Raw genomic sequence first — 21,223 nt, 5'->3', positions numbered from 1 at the left:
GCAAGCCCACTGACTTTTCCCGGTTGATTTTCGCTCCTGTCACCGCTTCGTAGTTTTTCAGTGTCTCGCCGACCAGCTCGATGTGCTCGTGGCTAGACACTATGACGGTGACGTCGTCCGCGTATGCAGACACGCTCGTCCCGCATCCCAATTCTCGCGGGATGCCCCTTAGAGTCGCCAGCTTCCGCAGTAGTGGCTCAAGAGTCAATACGTATAGAAGCGCCGAGAGGGGGCATCCCTGACGGACCGAGATAGATAGATAGATAGATAGATAGATAGATAGATAGATATGTTTCTTTATTAGCCACACAGGGCTGCACACAGATAGAACAAATTACAAGGTAGAGCTTTTCTTTTGAAGGTTTAAAAAAAAAAAAAATAATATAATAATAATAAAATAAAAAATAAAATAATATAAAAAAGGGGGGGTCGATCAAAAGGGATCGTAAAAGGAGAGAAAGAGGACAAAAAAAGGGGGGGTTAAAAAAAAGGGGGAGAGGAAAAAAAATTGATCAATAGGGATCGTTATCACAGAAATGTCAATATGAAGTGTAAAGGGGAGGACAGGTGAGGTTTACCCGTGGAAAGAAAAGCCTACGGAAAAGACCACGGTAACCTCGGTCAATGAAGTCACATTTTATATTTCTTTTTTTTTTTTGCAAATAAGATAGATAGATAGATAGATAGATAGATAGATAGATAGATAGATAGATAGATAGATATGTTTCTTTATTAGCCACACAAGGCTGCACACAGATAGAACAAATTACAAGGTAGAGCTTTTCTTTTGAAGGTTTAAAAAAAAAAAAAAAAAAAAGGAAGGGGGAGTTTCGATCAAAAGGGATCGTAAAAGGAGAGAAAGAGGACAAAAAAAAGGGGGGGTTAAAAAAAAAAAGGGGGAGAGGAAAAAAAAAAAAATTGATCAATAGGGATCGTTATCACAGAAATGTCAATAGATAGATAGATAGATAGGCAACATTTCTTTTTTTGCAATTATCAAATATTGGCTTTATCATATATTGTTGAAAACAAAATTTTTCCAACATTTTCTGTATGAGAACAGTTCCATTGTCTTCAACTATTATTCTTTATCCACTCCCATCCTTTACTGAATCTATCTCTCTATATTTCTCTTTCTTCCCCCTCCCTCCCCTCTCCCACCTTTATGTCTCCTTGCCTCTAACTGTCCTCCTGTGTTTAATGTGTTATATTTCTCTTACCTCTCCCCTTCTCTCTCTCTTTCTCTCTCATTCCCTCTTCTTCTTTTCTTCTGCTTTGCCACTCACTCTTCTGCTTAATACCCTTTATTTCTCTTTTTGCCTCTCCCTTCAACCTTTTTACCACTTCCTATTCAAAAACAAAAAAACTAAGTGTATTAATATTATTGATGACTCCAAATCTTGAGAATACTGATGTAGCGTTGACAATGAGAAATAGTGTCATTATGAAAACCAACAGAAGTTTCAAGGCTGAATGTAATACACGTTTTTCTGCTAACAGTGACAAGACATTCGACAATTTAGCAATTCAATGACAACACATTCAACAATACCAGTAACAACAAAAAAAACAATAACAACTTGAGCAACAATAATGATAATGAATGCAAAGAAGACAAAAAATAAACAAAGAAAATTTGGAAAAAAATGCAAACTGTACCACCATTGCTGCTGTTGCCACTACTGAGGCAGCATGGAAGTGCTACAAGAAATCTACAAGTTTTCAGCATAAATAAAAAAGAAATAAAACTGGCAAGGTAAATTGTGAAACAAAAAATGGGTGACCAAATACTCCTAAATCTTCCACCTGACATGATAGAAAACCCTTTGAGAAGCATTGTTACATTTCACTGCATCAGAATAAAATCAAGTTGGGTGGAAAATGTTACTGAGACCTAGACACAAAAATCTCTGGGTCGTGTGTGGGAACACATGACCTACATCATTCAAAGAAAGATGTTCAGCACAGCTGAGGTGATACAAGGTTTTATTCCATGATGACATTGAGGAATAAAGAACTCTGCATGGCAAAAGTAAGGTTGATGAACATTGCAACAGAAATATTCATCACCTGGTTGATGGTGACCATCTTAGCAGGTATGTGACAATATTGGAAGTAAAGAAAATTCAACAAAATTGGTCAGAAATAGTTATGGAATTGACTATACAAACTAACCAAAATGAACATTGATGATATACCTAACCAGACTGACCTCCCAGATGGCACCTACCAATCCATGATAATGGAAGAGAGAACGCCAAAAGTCCACACATGTGTATCTGGCACATTTAAAGGTTTTTTGCCCTTAGACAAAGAAGACAAAACCCCCTTGTGCAACACCTCAAACACAAAATCAAGTAGAAGAGCTGAAGACTACAACATCCACACCCAAGCCAAGAGAGTGGCGAAATTTCCTCCTAGTTCCCATCAAAGAGTAAACTTTTCCTGAACACCCTGCTCTCCAAGTCTATGAGCCGGGGAGTGGTAAAGCTACTGAAAAAGGATGCTGACTAAGGGGGTGTGCTAGGCAATTTTTGACCCAAAACTCTGATCAAAGCAAAGCTTAAGAATTTGGTCAAGGTGTTAGCAAAATGGTTGGTACTTGTCATTGTTCAGGGAGGTGCAAATATGAGCAATCCCAAACAGGTCTTTCTAATACAACCTCCTCTTTAAAAGATACATCATAGAGAGGGCTAGGATGAAAGCTGACTTTGGTAGGGCTCTGAACTATTTGGGTTAGTAGGAAGCATTTGATACAGCTGACCATCATTACTGGGAAGCCATCCTGCTATTGGCCACAGATGTGGACCTGTTTTCATAGGTTTGATCACTGCAATTCACAGCTGTACCCACTCAGTAGTCAACGTAAATGACCACCTGTTAGAACTGTTTCACATCACATGCTTGGTCCTTCAGAGCTGCCTCCTCATTCTTCTTCTGGCTCTTTAGCTACTACTATAGATATTAGAACAGTTGAAAAACATCTCTTTCAAACCCAAGAGGGCAGTGTTGGTGTAGCATCGACCAAAATCAATACCAACAAGTTGGCAGGCTTGCAGCTGGGCACCTAGGGAGGCAGGTCTATGCCGTTGGACAGTGTTATTGGATGCTGGACTGATGAACCAATTAAACTGCTTGGAGTCTGGTTCAGTCCAAACCTCCAAGTTGATAAGAACTGGGATGAGGTAATGAACAGGGTAGCCCATCTTATCCAGAAATGGGCAGAGAAGGTGTCCCTCAAAGGTGGGCAGGGTGATAAATGCCAACATCACCTCCATTTATTACCTGACTGTTATTCCATGTTCCAGCAACTACTTGATCAGATTGTTGAAGCATCTGTTATTTAGTTTCATATGGAAGGGATGAATCCTGATGGTTAGGAAGTAATTCTACTGCTATCACCCTCTGTGTGGAAACTTAAATATGTTGTAGCTGCTGATGTAAAAACACACACTTAGGTTGCATTTCCTGCAATGATTTCTAGACAATGAATGGGCTCTTTTCATGCATCATGTCTTTATGCAACTCATCTCCTTGACAGAGGTCCAGTCTGGGCACCTGCCATATAGAGTGTCATCAGGCAATCATCACACTCTACCAATCAGGTAATGGAATTGGTAGATGTTCCACTTTAACAATCTTTAGAGGATTGGTGGCATGGAAATGTGACCACTTTATCTGGGAGACTGTAGGCATGAATGAAAACAAATAGACTAGTCAGTTCCTGAGAACCTTCCAGTCAGGGTCTACCATGGGTAATTTTTCAGAAATTCTTGACGTAGCAGTGCTACCAAGGGGCACTCTCAGTTCAAGATTAACAGGTATAGATGTACTGTCAGATGGGCTTCTCCTAGGTCCATGCAGAATGAGGAATCCATTATACATGAACGTGTTCTGTATTTCAGTATTACTAACTTGTGGAGTTATGTCAAACAGCTGCTGTGACAAGCAGGACAGATCCATCTATCAGTTGAGTCCATTGTGGTCATTGCTCTGTTACTCTCCTTTAACTGGCTGGTAAGGAATTTTCCTTTTGTCTAGTGGTTTTGTCTAGAGGCTGAATGGTATGAGAGCAGAGACATTCTTCTTAGTAGGGCTCTCATCAACATTTTCAAATCTCAGTTGGAAAGAAAAGTAAGGATGGAGAGGGAGGTGCTGACGTCAAGCAAATTTATTGAAAGGTTGCTGAAAGTGGCAAAATGCCTTGAGGGTATGGCATCACACTTAAGTATAGACCTGTGAGTCAAAGAACAGGCATTGGAGAAGGCACTTGCCCTTAGAGTTCAGGGAGATTATAATAATGAAACAACCATGACCACTTCCATCATCAACTCCACAGCAACATTCACTCATTTAGTTTCAGCAATTTTTTTCTCCCAATCTTGATAGGAAGCAGAGCAAAGCTGCTGCAACAAAAATTACAAAAAACTCAACATTCAATGTCATGAAATGAAAGATTCTTATGATGTTGTAAGACAGCATGTGAGAAGAGATGTCCAAAAGCAATGAGCAAAGAGTAAAAGGGACAAGCTTCCATCTTTGTTGCTAACACCTCAAGACAACCCTGTTCATTGCTCTTGGACATCTATATATAAACACTACTTCTCCATTAACCTTCTTGTGATTCTATTGTATCTTGTGTATATATAGCTTACACTGGATACACCATATAGAATTAGTGCAAACACTTTTTCTATACATTGAGTAGAGCTATTTACCTGAAGGATATAGAGTCTTGTCTATTTTCCTGCTTACTAGAACTTTGGTCTTGACTAAGTTAACTTTAAGGCCTTTTGATTCCAGGTTTTGCTTGACACATGAAATTTCTTTTCTAATATCATTAACATATAATAGTTCCCAGGGGCAGCTGGTCTTAAATTCTTTTGTTATGGCCTGGAGAACAAGGACAAGTAGGAGGGGACTGAGAACTAACACAGGTGAACTCCTACATGGCTTTCACAAACCATTCATCTTTCCCTGTCTTCTTCTGAGACCACCATATCTCAGTGTGAGGGACTCTGCTAGAGGCTTTCTCCAGGTCCATGAATATCACATAAAATGATTTACTCTTAGCTAATGTTTTTCCTGCAGTTGTCTGACTCAGAAGATAGTATTAGTAGTACTTCTCCCTGGCACAGAACCAAACTGCATCTCATTTAGTCTAATCCTTTCCCTAATTAGTTGGGCTATAATTCTCATGGTGGTTCAGAAATTTGGTACCTCTGTAATTATTTCTGTCTAAGGCATCCCCTTTACCCTTGTAACAGCTGACTATAATGCTACTACACCAGTCAACCTGATTAACTATATAAGTAGCTAGGCTGTACCCTATTCCACCTGATATTTTAAGTATCTCAGCAGTAACTCCTAATGGACCAGAGGCCTTCCCTGTCTTCCTGTCTTTAGCTGTGCATGTGTGGTTGTGTGGGTGCATGTGTGTGCATGCACCCACACATCTACAACTCATTTGGCCAGCTGAGTGGATTGGAGCAAGATAAACCTTCAAGATATTGTCAGTGAGAAGTGACAATATCTTGATTCTGTCTTATACATTGTCTTGCAATCCAGAACAACTCATACTGTAACATATCTGCAAATCTCTTCCTTTCTGCGTTTGCTCTTGCTAAATAAACTTATCACCTAGTTTCTTTTTTAGCTACCTAATATGGCTCTTTGTACCTCCACTTTTCTATTCTTTCCAAATACACTTCTCCACTTTTATGGACCTTTCTACCTCACTGTTCCACTACCATATTTCCCTTGATTTGGCTGAAGCTTTGCCCTCACCGCAAATTTGGTTTGTCTTTCCGTTGTCCTGTATGTTATATGTCTCCCTCTCCTTCTTGTCAAATGTTTCAATTATAACATCTCTAAATATCTGACCATTTGAAGCACCCTTAATCTTCCATATCTTCCTTTTCCAGATTGGTTTGTCTCTGGGCCCTTCTAGACTCAAATCTGAAAAATTTAAGCATGAACACATAAAAATACCCCCCCCCCCCCACACACATTCAGTTACTACAGACTACACTCAGTCAGTGATCTTGCCAAGTGACAAAATTGAGGCTAGATTCCAAACTAAAGAGAACTGTGACTGAGAGAAGTAGCTGGGAGACAAAACTCACCCCAAAATGAAAACCAGCTCATTCAAAGAGGTGATAGATGTTATCCAAGCAATGCACAAGAAACAACTGCTGTATCTCCACAATTCCAACTGCAATATAAAGAAAAACTTGAGACATAAATATCCAACAACTACAAACACAATCAGAGAAAAAATGTAAGATACTTTACAGACAAGAAAGTAAATTTCGAATGCAATATAGCCAGGAAAACAGCAGAAAGATTGGGTATTTTACCCTTATAAAAAAGAAAAAATCACCATCAGATGGCCACAAGACTTGAACCCATACCCCTCTGGTACTGGCTGAGTCCTCTACCATTAAGTTAAATGGCCTACAAAACTGATCACAATCAGTAACAGTAAAAACAAAGAACACAAGAAGAAAACTTGATCAACTTTACTGTTATTCAAAAAAGCAATATTAAATTCATGGAAAAGATAATGAGCAACGAAAATATTGCCATCAATGTGGAAGGCTTTGAAGTGCTCCTCAAAATTTCAAGGCTGAGTTCTTAAAACAGACTAATTCACAGACATAAAGAGACTTAAAGGAATATTTTACTTTTGATATAAGCCTTTTTAGAAAAAATACCAATAGAAATGCTCTACAGAAGTCTTTCAAAACTTGCATCATAGTCAATGAAAGTGAGTCATCATTCTCATCAAATGTGGCTCTTCTCAAAGTTGAGTTTTAAATGGTCACGATTTTAAGATCAGCTTGGAAGCAAGCTCACTGCTCAGTGACCTTGTGCATAACTGTGAAGCCAGGATCTCTAGATTGCATGTACTTGTGCAAATTTTCAACAGCTATATGATATTTTCATCTTATGAGTTGCCAGCATCACATGGCAGTATTATTCCAGAAATCCTTAGTAAGATAATCTTCTTAAATCTGACTGGTAATGTTGTGGTTCTGGATGTGAATGACAGCAAATGTGTTCCCTTCAGACTAGTTACCTGGTTACTGGAAATTGAACACAACCTTATCACCTTACTAGGGAACAAACTACAGAAGCTATGTTGGAGATAGCTGACAGGAGTAATTAACAACTGGTGGTATGGTGCCCTGAAGGGTAATTAGGTCAGAATTGACAGCATTTAGCAAAAAGCAAGTGATAGAGATAAGCAGACTAGCTAGACAAGGGGATTCACATTGCTGCTGACGTACTAGTGGTGAGAATGGTTTGCAACTGTTTCTTTATTGTGAAATATCAAAGCTGCATTGTCAGAGCTAGGACCCACATGCTAAAATGCTAGGAAACTAAAGTTGTTCAATGGGCTTAGTGGTAACATGGTAACGAAGCTACAATCCAGTCTTTGATGGCACAGGATAGGTACATGATACCTAGTTCTGAGCAGCTTTTTGAGCTGTTTATACTAGGCAGCAAGAGATAGTAGCAGATTTCAATGCCTACTTTGACAGCTTGCTGTTACTTTCACTGGAAGTTGCAAGGTTCAGCAAAAAAGCCAATAACATCTACTGAAATGCAATGTGTAAATCATTTCAGACTTGTTTGCTAATTGTCTGACATCTACCACAACTGACAGCAGAATGAGCATTTAAGATATTGGTGAACATGTTAGTAAAGTGATCAATGTTTGTTAACAGAGGTCTGGTAGGGAAGCTCAAACATGTTCAATCTTGAACATATCTATCCATAATACCTATTGTTGCATGACAGCTAACTGAAGCAGCTGGTTTCAGACAATGGAATTGTCAGAAGTTCTAATCTGGCAATTGATAGAGATTTAATGAAGGCAAGAGTATGGTGTTCTTAAAGAAATTTTGGACATCACTAAAAATGAACTGGCTAATTTGTTTTGAAGTACTTACCATTTGGAACTTTAATGGAAAACTTCCAGAAGTCTTTGACCTTGCAGTGTTATAGAGAGTCCTCACTGGTTCAAGATAAACACTACAGGCATGGAAGGGTCATCAGACAGAGCGATAAAACTGTTTTTCACATACTTAATGAGTATCCAGGCATGACTGACTCATGGAGTTATGATGAACAGCTACTGTAAGATGTAGGATGGATGAAGCTATTAGCCAAGTTTATTGTGTTGATTGCACTGCTGCCTTCCTTCAACCAAGTAGGGAAGGCCATTCTCTTCTGCCCAATGGCTATAGTGTTAGAGGTTGTGTGGTAAAACAGGTTGAAAGATATGAAGACATATTTTCTTCTTTGGTAGAGCCTTCAATTAAAAAGGATGGCAATGATTGTGAAGCAGGTGCTGTCCTTGAGTGAATTTATTGAACGGTGGGTGAAAGTAGCAAAACATGGCAAGAGTGGATGGTACTGTTCTAAGTATAATCATCATCATCATCATTTAGCGTCTGTTTTCCATGCTAGCATGGGTTGGAAGGCTTCATCAGGCCCAGTCAGATCTGGCAGTGTTTCTACAGCTGGATGCCCTTCCTAACGCCAACCACTCCATGAGTGTAGTGGGTGCTTTTTACGTGCCACCTGCACAGGTGCCAGACAGAGCTGGCAAACGGCCACGAACGGATGGTGTTTTTACGTGCCACCGGTACAGGGGCCAGGCGAGGCTGGCAATGGACACGAACGGATGGTGCTTTTACGTGCTACCGGCACGGGGGCCAGGCGAGGCTGGCAACGGACACGAGCGGATGGTGCTTTTATGTGCCACCAGCACGGGGGCCAGGCAAGGCTGGCAACGGACAAACAATCGGATGGTTCACTTAACCACAGCTGCAATTTCCACTGATGTTGATTGGCCTCAATTTTGGTTCTGCTTTCTGATATCTGATTTGGTTTGGTTTGATTTTGACTGTTCTCACTGGTCTTGCCGGGTCTTCTCACACACAGCATACTTCCATAGGTCTCGGTCTCTAGTCATTTCCTTGGTGAGACCTAAAGTTTGAAGGTCGTGCTTCACCACCTCGTCCCAGGTAAGTCAAATAATGACAATCCTGTAAGTCAAATAATGACAATAAGGAGAGGACTCTTCAGAGTTCCTCTATTGATCTTTATCACCATTTTTTTAAATACTATATACCATGTATAAATATATATTTCATGAGTTTTTTTTATTTATGTAATCTTTTACACATTACGAGGTACATTCCAGAAGTTTTGAGACTTTTCAGGAGATTAATTTCAAAGAAGTTCAAAACTTTCATCACTTGTAAAGTAGAATCGTCTGATTTCAATGTGTTTATAGTGCTCCAGTCACTTCATGAAAGCCTCATGAAATCTCCAAAATGAAGGTGTCCAGGCCTTTGTAACAGCCCCCTTCATTTTCTCAATGTCTTCAAAACAACTGCGTCTTGAGGTTCTCCTTCAGCTTGGAAAACAACCAAAAATCACAGAGAGCAACGTCTGGACTGTAGGGAGGGTAAGGGACAGTTTTGAAGCCCTTCTCTGTCAAGTAGTTGGTTACCAGGATGAAATTGTCGACTGGTACATTATCCTGGTACAGGTGTTCTGACCTATTCTGATGAAATGCAATGAGTAATGCAAAATACTATTTGTTGACTGGTTGGCCAGAGGGACCCCAGTCAATGCAGATGATACCCTTGCTGTCAAGAAAGATCATCATGAGCTTCCCGATGAACCTGCTTTGCCTGGCCATCTTGGGTCTAGGGGAGCCAGGATGCCTCTTTTGTACCCTCTGTCTCTTGGTATCATTACAATTTTTTATTTTTTTATTTCATCTAGTTTCAGCTCACAAGCTGTGGCCATGCTGGGGTACCACCATTTTTAAAAAGTTGCCAGCAGATAGTTATGGCATTCGAACCCATACAACTCAAATACTGGCTGAATACTTTACCATTAAGCTAAATGATCCACGATGTCTATTTATATTTATATATATATATATATATCATATATTTATAAAGAGGGCAAATTTAGCCTTTTCTCTGTAGATTGAAATAAAAGATGAACAACATTAATCGATTTTCGAACCTTATTGGGTTCTCATCAGAGGCGTAGTGGTTCAAACATGAAAAATAGAACTCATGTTGAGTCAGACTCAAATAATAAGTATAGATTTATTAATCGGCGAAAGTTACATAGTGACTGAAGGTTCGAGAGTTTCATGCAGAGGCACTTATCAAACTAATTAAAACAATGTTTTCTATATAAAACGAAAAAGCAGGACAGTATCGGAAACAAATATGATGCAGATACTATTTTATATATACGCAGGAAGACTTTTGATTGATAACACAACAGAATTAAGGCAAGATAAAAAATGAAAGTCGTCAATATATAAGGGACTCTGCCTAAACTACGTGTTTAAGATATGATTTGTTAGTAGTAACGCTAAAAGTAAACTATTTCCTAAGGAACTCAAGAGAAGGATAAAAAGAGCAGATAGAGAGTAATAAAGACAAAAGGAAAGTAAGGATTGAATGAAAAATGAAAAGGGGAATCAAGGCTGAAGTGAATGCTAGGCTGGAGTTAAAAAAAAAGGCACTTAGCCAGGCAGTGGTCAAGCAGATAATGGTATGGGATATTGAATGGTCGTTTTGCACCAAAAAGGTGGACGGGGGGGGGGAAAGACCCATTGACCTGGGAGTGCAGGTAGAAAGAAAGAGGAAGTGTAGAAAAAGAAGGCAATAATGATAGATAGGAGGTGGTTATGAAAGGTAGTAAAGAGAGAAAAGAAGAAATAGATAGGGAATGTTTTACAAAGAAGAGGATAGGAAAGGTTAGAAAATGCAGACAATGTCCACCAAATGTTGAAAGCTGTGTGGGGTACCACTGAGTAAGAATAGAAGCGGATGTGTGGCTTTACAAATTTATTTCGTAATTTCGGTTTGCAATTATTTATAGTTAAATGCTTCCTTTCAAAGTTTTTACTTTCAAACAATTTTTTCATGCACATTTTGGATCTAACAACCTATATGAGAAAATCGTTTTGACTGAAAGAATTTTGAAAGGGTTTTTTAGACTGGGGTCAAACGGTCGAATCCATTCAACCATGTTTTAAGTCTTTAGCAACACCAATTACAAAAAACTTGGGAGTAGTAACTTCAGATGGAGAGAAGTATTTGACAGACAGAAAGAGAGATTTACACATTTTAACTGGGTGGAAGCTGTCTTCAATAATTCAAGTAATGTTATGTATTCAAAACTAACCATACACGCTGGTTTTGTTGTTATTGTTGCTTGTTTTTTTTGTATTTTGACACTACTTTCCTTCAGGAGTCAGTGGTCATAATTTATCTAGGGAATTTTATGCCAGCTTCATCACTTTTATTTATTATTATTTTTTTTTCTTTGTTTTGAAACGAAATCAAACTTAAGCATTTTATGCCGATAAATTTTAGACACTTTTTTCTGAAACTGGTAAGATTATGTAGGGGGTGCAAATTTTGATCTTGCACCCCCTGAGAATTCTAGGGGTGCAGGTGCACCTGCTGCACCCCCTGTTCCAGGGCCCTTGTATTCAGATCTTCATGAATAAATCTGTGTACATTTGCCACACCAACTCTAAATTGTATTGTTATTGTCATTATAGATACAACAGTCTTCATTCAGAAAATAGGGAATTTTCTCAACCAGCTCTGATGTTCTGACACCCCTCTCCCTCCCACACCTCCCATCATCTCTCTCCCTCCCACATTGTCTCTCATCTCATTGTCTCTCACCTCCTTTCTACCATCCTTGAACCTCTAATGCCAGTTAAAAAAAAGCAGGTGATCAGCTCATAGAAGTTAATCCATAAGCAATCTGATGTGTTTCTTAAGTTTCTGTAATACTTTGCTCAGTTTAACACAAAACTTCATTGTGAAGTGCTTTCCAAATTGTCTGCCAGAATAGGAATTTTAAGTTTCTTCTCCTTACAAGAAACACATTTGTATACAATGATTTGTCATTTAGAGGGGTTTCCCCCACTCCTCACTAAGGTACATAACACCTGGTTTCAAATTCTCATTTTTATATCAGAGTGCTTTACTTTTCAAATCTTGAACTGAATGAACAGTTCACTGGCTAACTGTTGCTGCTGTTGTTATTTTCCACACAGTTTCCACTACAACTTCCTTTGATAACTGCATTGTTCTTTTCACTGTTGTTGTTTTCAATCTTGTTGTTCATGTTGCTATTGTTGTTTACATTGTTGCTGTTGTTGCTATTATTGTTGCTTTTGCTGCTGCTGCTGCTGCTGTACACTTTGTTGTTACTGTTGTTGTTGTTTTCACTGTCATTGCTGCTGCTAGTGTCTTTGCATTTGCTACTGCTGTCTTAGCAACAAGACAAAATTCTATTTCTCTTTGTCAATAAGTCAATTTTAACTCCAGCCACAGATATGTGTGGTGTTAATTCTGGATTGACAGAATGCTGCTCATCAATTATTATCATTATTTTGTCATATTTTGACATGTTTAAAAAATTGGAAATTATGCAAATTCTTGTCTTCATAAAAATGCAAAAGAAATATTACTGAGTTACACTCCCACCCCAAAGGGGGTGTAACTACACAAAAATGTTACCACAACGATCCAGACAGTGCAAGTAAAACAGTCATAAAATATTTGACTGAGCAGTCTGCAACCAGTTGAAATGCTTGATGAAACACTTAAAACTTATGGAGCTCCAACTTTGTATGTCTTTCTAGTATTACATACCTTGATAATAATAATAATAATAATAATAATAATAATAATAATAATAATAATAATAATAATAGACAAACAGCTGGAAACACTACTACAGGCAGTTCATGGATTTACCAAAGAAATAGATATGAAATTTGGATTAGAAAAATGCGCCAAAGTAACCCTGAAAAGAGGGAAACTAGTTAAGATTAGCAACATCACACTAGACATAGCCAATGAAATAAGAGAATTAGACCAAAGCCAAACTTACAAATATTTAGGAATCCATGAACTAGATAAGATACAACACAAACAAATGAAAGAGAAAATAAAGAAAGAATACTATCGACGAGTGAGATCAATACTAAAAACAGAGCTCAATGCTAAAAACAAGATAATAGATATTAACACTTTAGCCGTCCCAGTTATAAGTTACAGCTACAATATCCTTAACTGGACACTAAATGAATTAACCAAAATAGATAGGAAAACAAGAAAAATAATGGCAGGATCTAAGATGCATCACCCAAAATCTGACATAGAAAGGCTATATATACAACATATAGACGGTGGTAGAGGCCTTATACAGCTGGAAAACTATTATAAAATAACCACCATAGGACTGCAAAAATATCTACTTCAGAAGCAAGGGAATTTGATACAAATAGCGGCAAAACACGAGCAAAACAAAGAACTGTTCTCAGTATTCAAGGAAGCTGACAAATACAAACAAGAAATCATACCACCTAACAAATAAGAAGACGAAGAAGAGGAAGAAGAAGAAGAAGAAGAAGAAGAAGAAGAAGAAGAAGAAGAAGAAGAAGAAGAAGAAGAAGAAGACGAAAAAGAAGAAGAAGAAGAAGAAGAAACAAAAGCTATAAAAGAAATGAAATCCAAACTAAAACTAGAACAGCAATGGACCATGATAAAATGATGCCAAGAAAAGCCCCTTCATGGCAAATACTGGACTAAGCTAAATGCAAAAGAAATAGATAAAGAAAAATCCCAGCAATGGTTGAGAAGCTCAGGACTCAAAGCAGAGAGATGGAGGAATTTTTAATTGCAGTACAAGACCAAAGCCTCCCCACCAGAAATTACCAAAAACATATAATGAAAATAAACATAACAAGTAACTGCAGAATATGTGGAGATGGACAAGAAACAATAAATCAGATTATCTCTGGCTGCCTAGTCCTGGCTACGAAGGAATATATTCACAGACACGACAGAGTTGGGACCTATATACACTGGAAGCTATTCCAACACTATGGAATAACAACAGAAAAAAGATGTTATAGGCACACGCCAGAAAAGGTCACAGAAAACGAGAAAGCAACCATACTTTGGGATATGCCAATGCTCACAGATAGAGAAATAAGGCTAATAGGCCAGATATAGTTGTCAGAGATCATGAAGAAAAAAAATGCTTTCTAATTGATGTATCAATACCAGCAGATGACAACGTGTCTCTAAAAGAAATGAAGAAACTGTCAAAATACAAAGACCTGGAAATAGAGGTAACCAGAATGTGGAATCTAAAAACAGAAACAATCCCTATCATAGTAGGTGCATTAGGTATGATAAAAAAATATTCAGACAAATATATAACAAAAACACCAGGACTTACAAACACATATAACATACAGAAAATTGCACTACTGGGCACTGCACACATCCTACGCAAAATACTTTCAATACAGTAACCATCAGAGCACCACAACAAATCACAACACATACCCAAGGCACACAGAGCTGCACTCGGTAGTGAAGTGAAAGCATGCTATAAAAATAAAACTACTGAATAATAATAAAAAAATAATAATAATAATAATAATAATAATAACAGTGATTTGTATGGTAAAGGTTGAAAGGGACAATACAAAGACACACATATAAGGTGCATTCCAGAAAGTTTGAAACTTTTTTTTTTTAATTATTGTAATTTTAATATTTCCTTAATATACAGCTTATAAGGTGGTCTGCCAACTTTTTATTCCCGATTGAAGGGGATGGCTGTAACAACACTATTAAAATACCCTACTAGAGACTACTTGTCACAGCTGACTAATTTGCAGAATGCAGTCAGGAAAGCCCTAATGAAGGCCCTAAGACATGACAATAAAAAACAAAATCTGTCACAAAACCATTAAAAAAAAACATCAGCACCATCATCATAACAAGAAAACCCAATTTTACAAACACTTTCACAACTATGAATGACACAAAAATAAAAAGAAAAACCTGAAATCAAAAAGAAAATCCTGATAAACAAAATGACTAACAGTCACACCCTTGGGTGCATACTTCTTTCATCAACTTCACTGTTATTCAGAAGAGCAACATTGAGTTGATTGAGGAAGTAATTAACAGCAAAACATTCTGACAAATTTTGCAGAACTTCTGAAAACTTCATCAGACAGGATGATAATCCCAACAGATATGAATACGTTTCTGGATTTGAAACAGAAATTTCCCCCTATCATAGCTTTGTGAACAATCCCTATCAATATGTGAAACATTTATTTACTGAAAGTAAAAGCGGAAAATTGGATTGCATGTAAAAAGAGCTCAAACAACATCTGAAAGAGACATACAGCGACTCTGACAGAAATGAAGTACTCCCAGAAATGCACAGACTGAAGAAACCACCTGAACCAAGAGTACCATTTGAATTGAGTGACATCAAACGGAAAGAAATGGATGAGTTCATAAGAAAAGCAAGAGCAAAAAGTTCACCAGGGAATGATGGAATGAGCTACAAGGTATATAAATATTGCCCGAAATTACGCTTGCAGCTGTTTGCACTGATAAGAGAAATGTGTAAGAGGAAGGATGTAGCGGAGTGATGGTGTATAGCTGAAGGTATCTATCTACCTAAAGAAAAAGAGGCAAAAACACTAGGTCAATTTAGACCAATTTCATTATTAAATACTGGTGGGAAAATCAATGTTTGGAATTATTGCTAGACGAATCATAAGATTCGTACAGCATAACGGGTACGTTAATGAAGCAATCCAAAAAGCAGGAATCCTCGGAATCCCTGGGTGCATAGAACACGCATTTGCCATCTGGGAAGCCATCACCTGTGCAAAACAAATGAAGAAAAACCTGTATATTGTTTGGCTAGATCTTGCCAATGCTTATGGATCTGTTCCGCACGCAATAATAATAACAGCGATGGACTTCTTTTAGATTCCAAAAGATGTTCAACGAATGCTCATGTCATACTACGGCAACCTGAGGATGAGATTTACAGCAGGAGAGTTCACAACGGAGTGGCAACAGCTTGAACTAGGTATTGCAGCCGGATGCACGATATCAGTCATCTTATTTGTGCTAGTCATGGAAATGTTACCTAGATCCACAAACTGTGAGAAAGCTATTACAAAGAAACCATTAAGGGCTTTTATGGACGACGTAACTATATTATCAGAAAGTAGAGAAGCAGCAGAGGGAATGTTAGAGCGGTTGGACGAACTGATAGGATGGGCAAGGATGAAATTCAAAGCCCAAAAATCTTGAAGCGTGGCTTTTGTGAAAGGAGGGCAAAAAGAAGTGAAATTCAGGATAGGAGGTGAAGACATACCAACGGTGAAAGAACAACCAGTAAAGAGTCTAGGCAGATGGTATAGAGACTTATTAAATGATAAGAAGCAAGGGAAAGAAACACACGAGTTAGTTAGAACAAGGAGTAAAGACAGAACAATGCTGCCGGGAAAATTCAAATGTTGGATACTGCAATTTGGGCTGTGCCCAAGAATAATGTGGCCATTGCAAATGTACGAAATAGCCTCGAGTAGAGTAGAAAGGATGGAACAAAGATGCAGTGTGTTTATCAGAAAATGGCTTGGTCTGACGAAACCATTGAATACAATTGCACTATATGGAAAACCCGAAGAATATAAGGCAGTAAAGGCAAGGACAGTAATGATGCTAAGGTATTCAAAAGATCAGAGCATCTGGGAAAACCCTCCAAAGGTATGAACAGGGAGGAAATGGAAGGCGGAAGAGGCAGTAAACAGGGCGATCGGAAAATTAAGGCACGCAGATATAGTCGGAGCGACGCAAGAAGCAAGAACCAGCCTAGGGTCGCAAAAGTTCAGGCCATTTTGCAAGAGCAGTATAAAAGAGATAAAAGAGGCAGTGGTATACGAAGTGAGAAAGGAGGAAGAAGAAAAGTGAAATGTGCATTTGGTGCAATGTAGTCAACAGGGACAGTGCCTGAGATGGGAGGAATATGTGATCAGCCGCAGAATATCATGGAAGGAACTTTGGGCTTAGGAACAAGCAAGAACATACTTCCTGATCAAGTCTACCTTCGACGTTCTACCCTCAACGGATGAACTTAGTCCGGTGGAACATAAAACAACCGATGAGTGTAGATGCGGAGAGAAAGCGACAGTTAGACATGTTCGGTCAAATTGCAGACTAGCACTAGAAAGATATACATGGTGGCATAAAGAAGTCCTCGGTGTCATAAGCGCAGCACTCAAGGAGAAGATCAAGAGGTACAATAGGGGAGAGTACCCAAAAGTAGAAAAGGGCAGGAAAGTATACTTCCAGAAGGAGGGAAAAGGATATAAAACCAGGCCTACAAGTATAAGAGATGGACGAAAGATGGAAGGGATACTGGGAGGTGGCCATGGACTTGGAAAGACAAGTAATATTTCCACTAATAAAACAACAAAAAGGCCAGATTTAGTCCTGTGGAACAGAGACCGGAGAATAGGAATTTTACTAGAACTGACAGTACCTTGGGAAGAGAACATCAGCAATGCAGAGGAACAAAAGGAGAAGAGGTACGAAAAGCTAATTGAAGAATGCAGAGAACGGGGATGGAATGTCGAATATTATCACCTGGTAGTGGGGGCTAGAGGCTTCATTGAAAGGAAAATGACGATGCTTTTCAAAAGAAGATTTGTTTTTTCTAGCTCCGAGCTGCAAAAACTAATAAGGAGAGTACAGGAGGTGGTTGAAAAGGCCAGCTTCTATATATGGCTGAAGCGCAAGACCAAAAATGGCTTGAAAGTCATAACACATCCGTGGGAAATAACATCACTAGGTGAGACAAGCTGACACTGAGTTAGCTTCACTGACTGACAGGTGACGGTCGTTTAGAGAATGTGTGGGCTAAAACTACGCGCCTTCACTAGTCAGTTAAGGTGAGACAGTGTCACGTGACAACTTGCTGGGGCTGACAACTTGCTGGAGCCTAGCTGCAGGTATTTAAAGAGAAAAATTTGACAAGTCAGTCAGTCACCGGCTGACACTCGCTGACAACACATCAAAGAGGCCAGGGAACAGAAGAAAGAAGACATGCACCCAACATCAGAGCTGAAGACACCTCCAAAAGGGAGGGCCCCGCCACGTCAAAGCAGTTGTGAAGTAGGGGCTGAAACCAGACGTGGTTCCTCCAGATGATGTCAGCAACAATTTAAATCTTAAATTGGCAACAATTTAAATCTTAAAGAAGTTGAACTGGAATTTTTATATAAAGAAAACTCTTTATCCGCAACTTGATCCAGTGAATTTAATGCATCTACATTCATTCTAGAAAGTGCATCTGCTGCTGAATTTTCAACACCCTTGATATACCATATATCCACAGAAAATTGTGAAATAAAATCAAGGTGTCTAATTTCTCTAGGAGAATATTTCTCCGAAGAACTTTTTAATGCATATGTTAACGGTTTATGGTCAATAAATAAAGTAAATGACCTACCTTCAAGAAGATGTCTGAAGTGTTTAATTGACAAATAAGCTGCCAACAGTTCTCTGCCAAAAACGCTGTATTTCGATTCTGGTGCCTTGAATTTTGAAAAGAAAGCTAATGGTTGCCAGGAATTACTATGAAATTGTTGTTGAACGCCACCGATTCCAACATCAGAAGCATCAACTATCAATGATAATTCTGCTTCAGGAACCTGATGGTTTAAGAGTGTTGCTTCACACAGTTTATCTTTTATGTTTTTAAAATCTTGTAATTCTTCTTCTTTTAAAGTTATGGATTCATTTTTCTTCCTTCTATTTTTCAATAGCTCAGTTAAAGGATATAGGGTTTCAGTGACTTTAGGAATAAATTTTCTGTAAAAATTTACTATCCCTAAAAATTCTCTGAGCTTCCTTAAAGTTTTTGGTACAGAAAATTTTTTAATAGCTTCAACTTTCTCTGGTAATGGTTGAATTCTATCTTTATCAATAAGATGATAGCGATTTAAGCAACCATGCTTCTCTTATGTCATATATTATAACGTATATTTCCTAGTTAGTTTTGTTTACAGTTAATGCAATACTACTTATTATGTTTCCTATTTGGAAATAGATTATTTGGCTTTTAAAGTAAGGGTGATAATGATAGAACGTCACTTATAACTTAAGTGTTATCATTATACACAGTCCGAACTACAGTCTATAAACGCCATAGAGAAATATACTTTATGGAACGCTAACAAATATTAGCGTCATGTATGTATAATATTATTTTTGTGTTCATTTAACCGCTATAAGAAAATACAATTTTATAATTACAGAAATACATATTTATACATAGTTGAAGAACGTGAAGAAAGAGAAAACATTTTCTTAATTAATTTTTATTATATACATATAACATTTTATATTATATACAGGTGAAAGAAAGACAATTCTCGTCGTATAGAATTACGACTATATATTTTACTATCTAATTCATAAATCTAACTAATATTAAATCACAACAATTTAAATAAGACTTGTTTGATTTTCCTTGGACATGGCATGAAAAATCACCAATGTCTTAAAGGAGTGAGTGTTGTGGAGTTTAGTTACATCCAACAAACACTAAAGTTCTTCTCAAAATCCAGGGTTTTTATAACTGCTCAACTTGACTTAAAAGAATCGAAATCCCATACAAATATTCTTTAAGTAACTTTTAGAATCCTTATATGAGCAGTTATATTAACCAATGGAAAAACAACAATAATATCTCCTCGGCAACACGACACTACGTCATATTGCCAGCCACCACATATTGGCGCCTTATTTTAAAATGGCTACTTGCAACATTCCCAAGCCCAAAGTTCCTTCCATGATATTCTGCAGCCGATCGCATATTCCTCCCATCTCAGGCACTGTCCCTGTTGACTGCATTGCACCAAATGTACATTTCGCCTTTCTTCTTCCTCCTTTCTCACTTCGTATACCACTGTCTCTTTCATCTCTTTTATACTGCTCTTGCAAAATGGCCTGAACTTTTGTGACCCTAGGCTGGTTCTTGCTTCTTACGTTGCTCAGCATGAAGGATCCTGTTTCACCAATGTAAGCCAAGGAGTTATTGAAGGCGAGAGATATACCAAATGGAATTTCTGCCTACACCCTTATCAAGCAGGGTCATTTACCTGATGGGTGAAGTATCCTGTTTGATTTCTTTCTTACTAGGACCTTGACCTTTGCTAAGTATACTTTAAGACCCTTTGATTCCAGGTTATTTCCACACCTGGACTTTTTTTTTTCTAATTTTGTTCCCCTATGAAGGCAAGGTCACCAGTATATAGTAGTTCTCATGGGCTTCCAGTCTGAAATTTCTTTATTATGGCCTGGAGAATGATGATGAATGGGAGTGGGGCTGAGAACCAATCAGTGTGCCCATAGCCAACTGTTGCCTTATTCATAGTACCTTAAAAACAGGATTTTGGAGAAATAATGTTTTTACTTTCTTGTATAGTAATTTAAATTATTTGACTGAAATACTACCAAATGACAATGATAAAAGAAAAAAATATATAAAAAACTGAAAGAAAGACAGAAATGAAAAACAAAAATTTGAACATTGCATATTCAAAAGCTGAGTAAAAAAACACTGTATTTAGCTGTTGTGCGACATAATTAAATCTGTAAATTAAATTTAAAACTTTGGAAACTATACAGTTCTTACCTTTTTCTGAAAGTGGGAAGTGAATGGGAGGAGGAGAGTCTGCCAAATGTTGACCCAACCGAGGAACCAGCTATCTGAATCAACAGAACCTTGGTAGATAAAGCAATTAAAGATATGAAAACAGGGAATGCCCCTGGCCCATCAGGAATCTCAGCTGAGATGCTTAAAATATCTGGCAGTTTGGGTTATGGTTTAGTCACCTGTATAGTAAATCAAGTGGTACATGAAGAGGTCATACTTAATGATTGGTGTTGCAGTACCATAGTCAACTGCTACAAAGGAAAAGGTAATGCCTTAGATAGAAATAATTACAGAGGTATCAAATTGTTGGATCAGGTGATTAAAGTTACTTAGAGAGAGAGAGAGTCATAGCCCAACTAATTAGGGAGAGAGTTAGTCTAGATGAGATGCAGTTTGGTTTTGTGCAAAAATAAACCTCTGTACTTGGCTTTTGCTAACTTGGAGAAAACCTTTTATAGGGTGCCCCAATCCCTTAGCTGCAGTCAATGCAGAAACTAGATATAGATGAGTGGTAGGTGAGAGCTGTAGAAACCATGTACAGGGACACTGTTAGTAAGGTGAGGGTTGGCAACAACTACAGCGAAGAATTCACAGT

At 38.0% G+C, this 21,223-nt stretch overlaps 1 protein-coding gene across 2 annotated transcripts in view; it reads left to right on the top strand.

The window, feature by feature from the left end:
• LOC115213643 (dynein beta chain, ciliary-like) overlaps positions 1–21,223 on the top strand; it is an 884,597-nt gene that overhangs the window by 642,209 nt on the left and 221,165 nt on the right. The gene's annotated exons all lie outside the window — the stretch shown is intronic.

This window comes from Octopus sinensis, linkage group LG1 (genome assembly GCF_006345805.1).
Source record: "Octopus sinensis linkage group LG1, ASM634580v1, whole genome shotgun sequence".
Lineage (NCBI taxonomy): Eukaryota > Metazoa > Mollusca > Cephalopoda > Octopoda > Octopodidae > Octopus > Octopus sinensis.
Note: the sequence above shows the minus strand (reverse complement) of the source record. Positions and strands in the feature narration are given on the sequence as shown.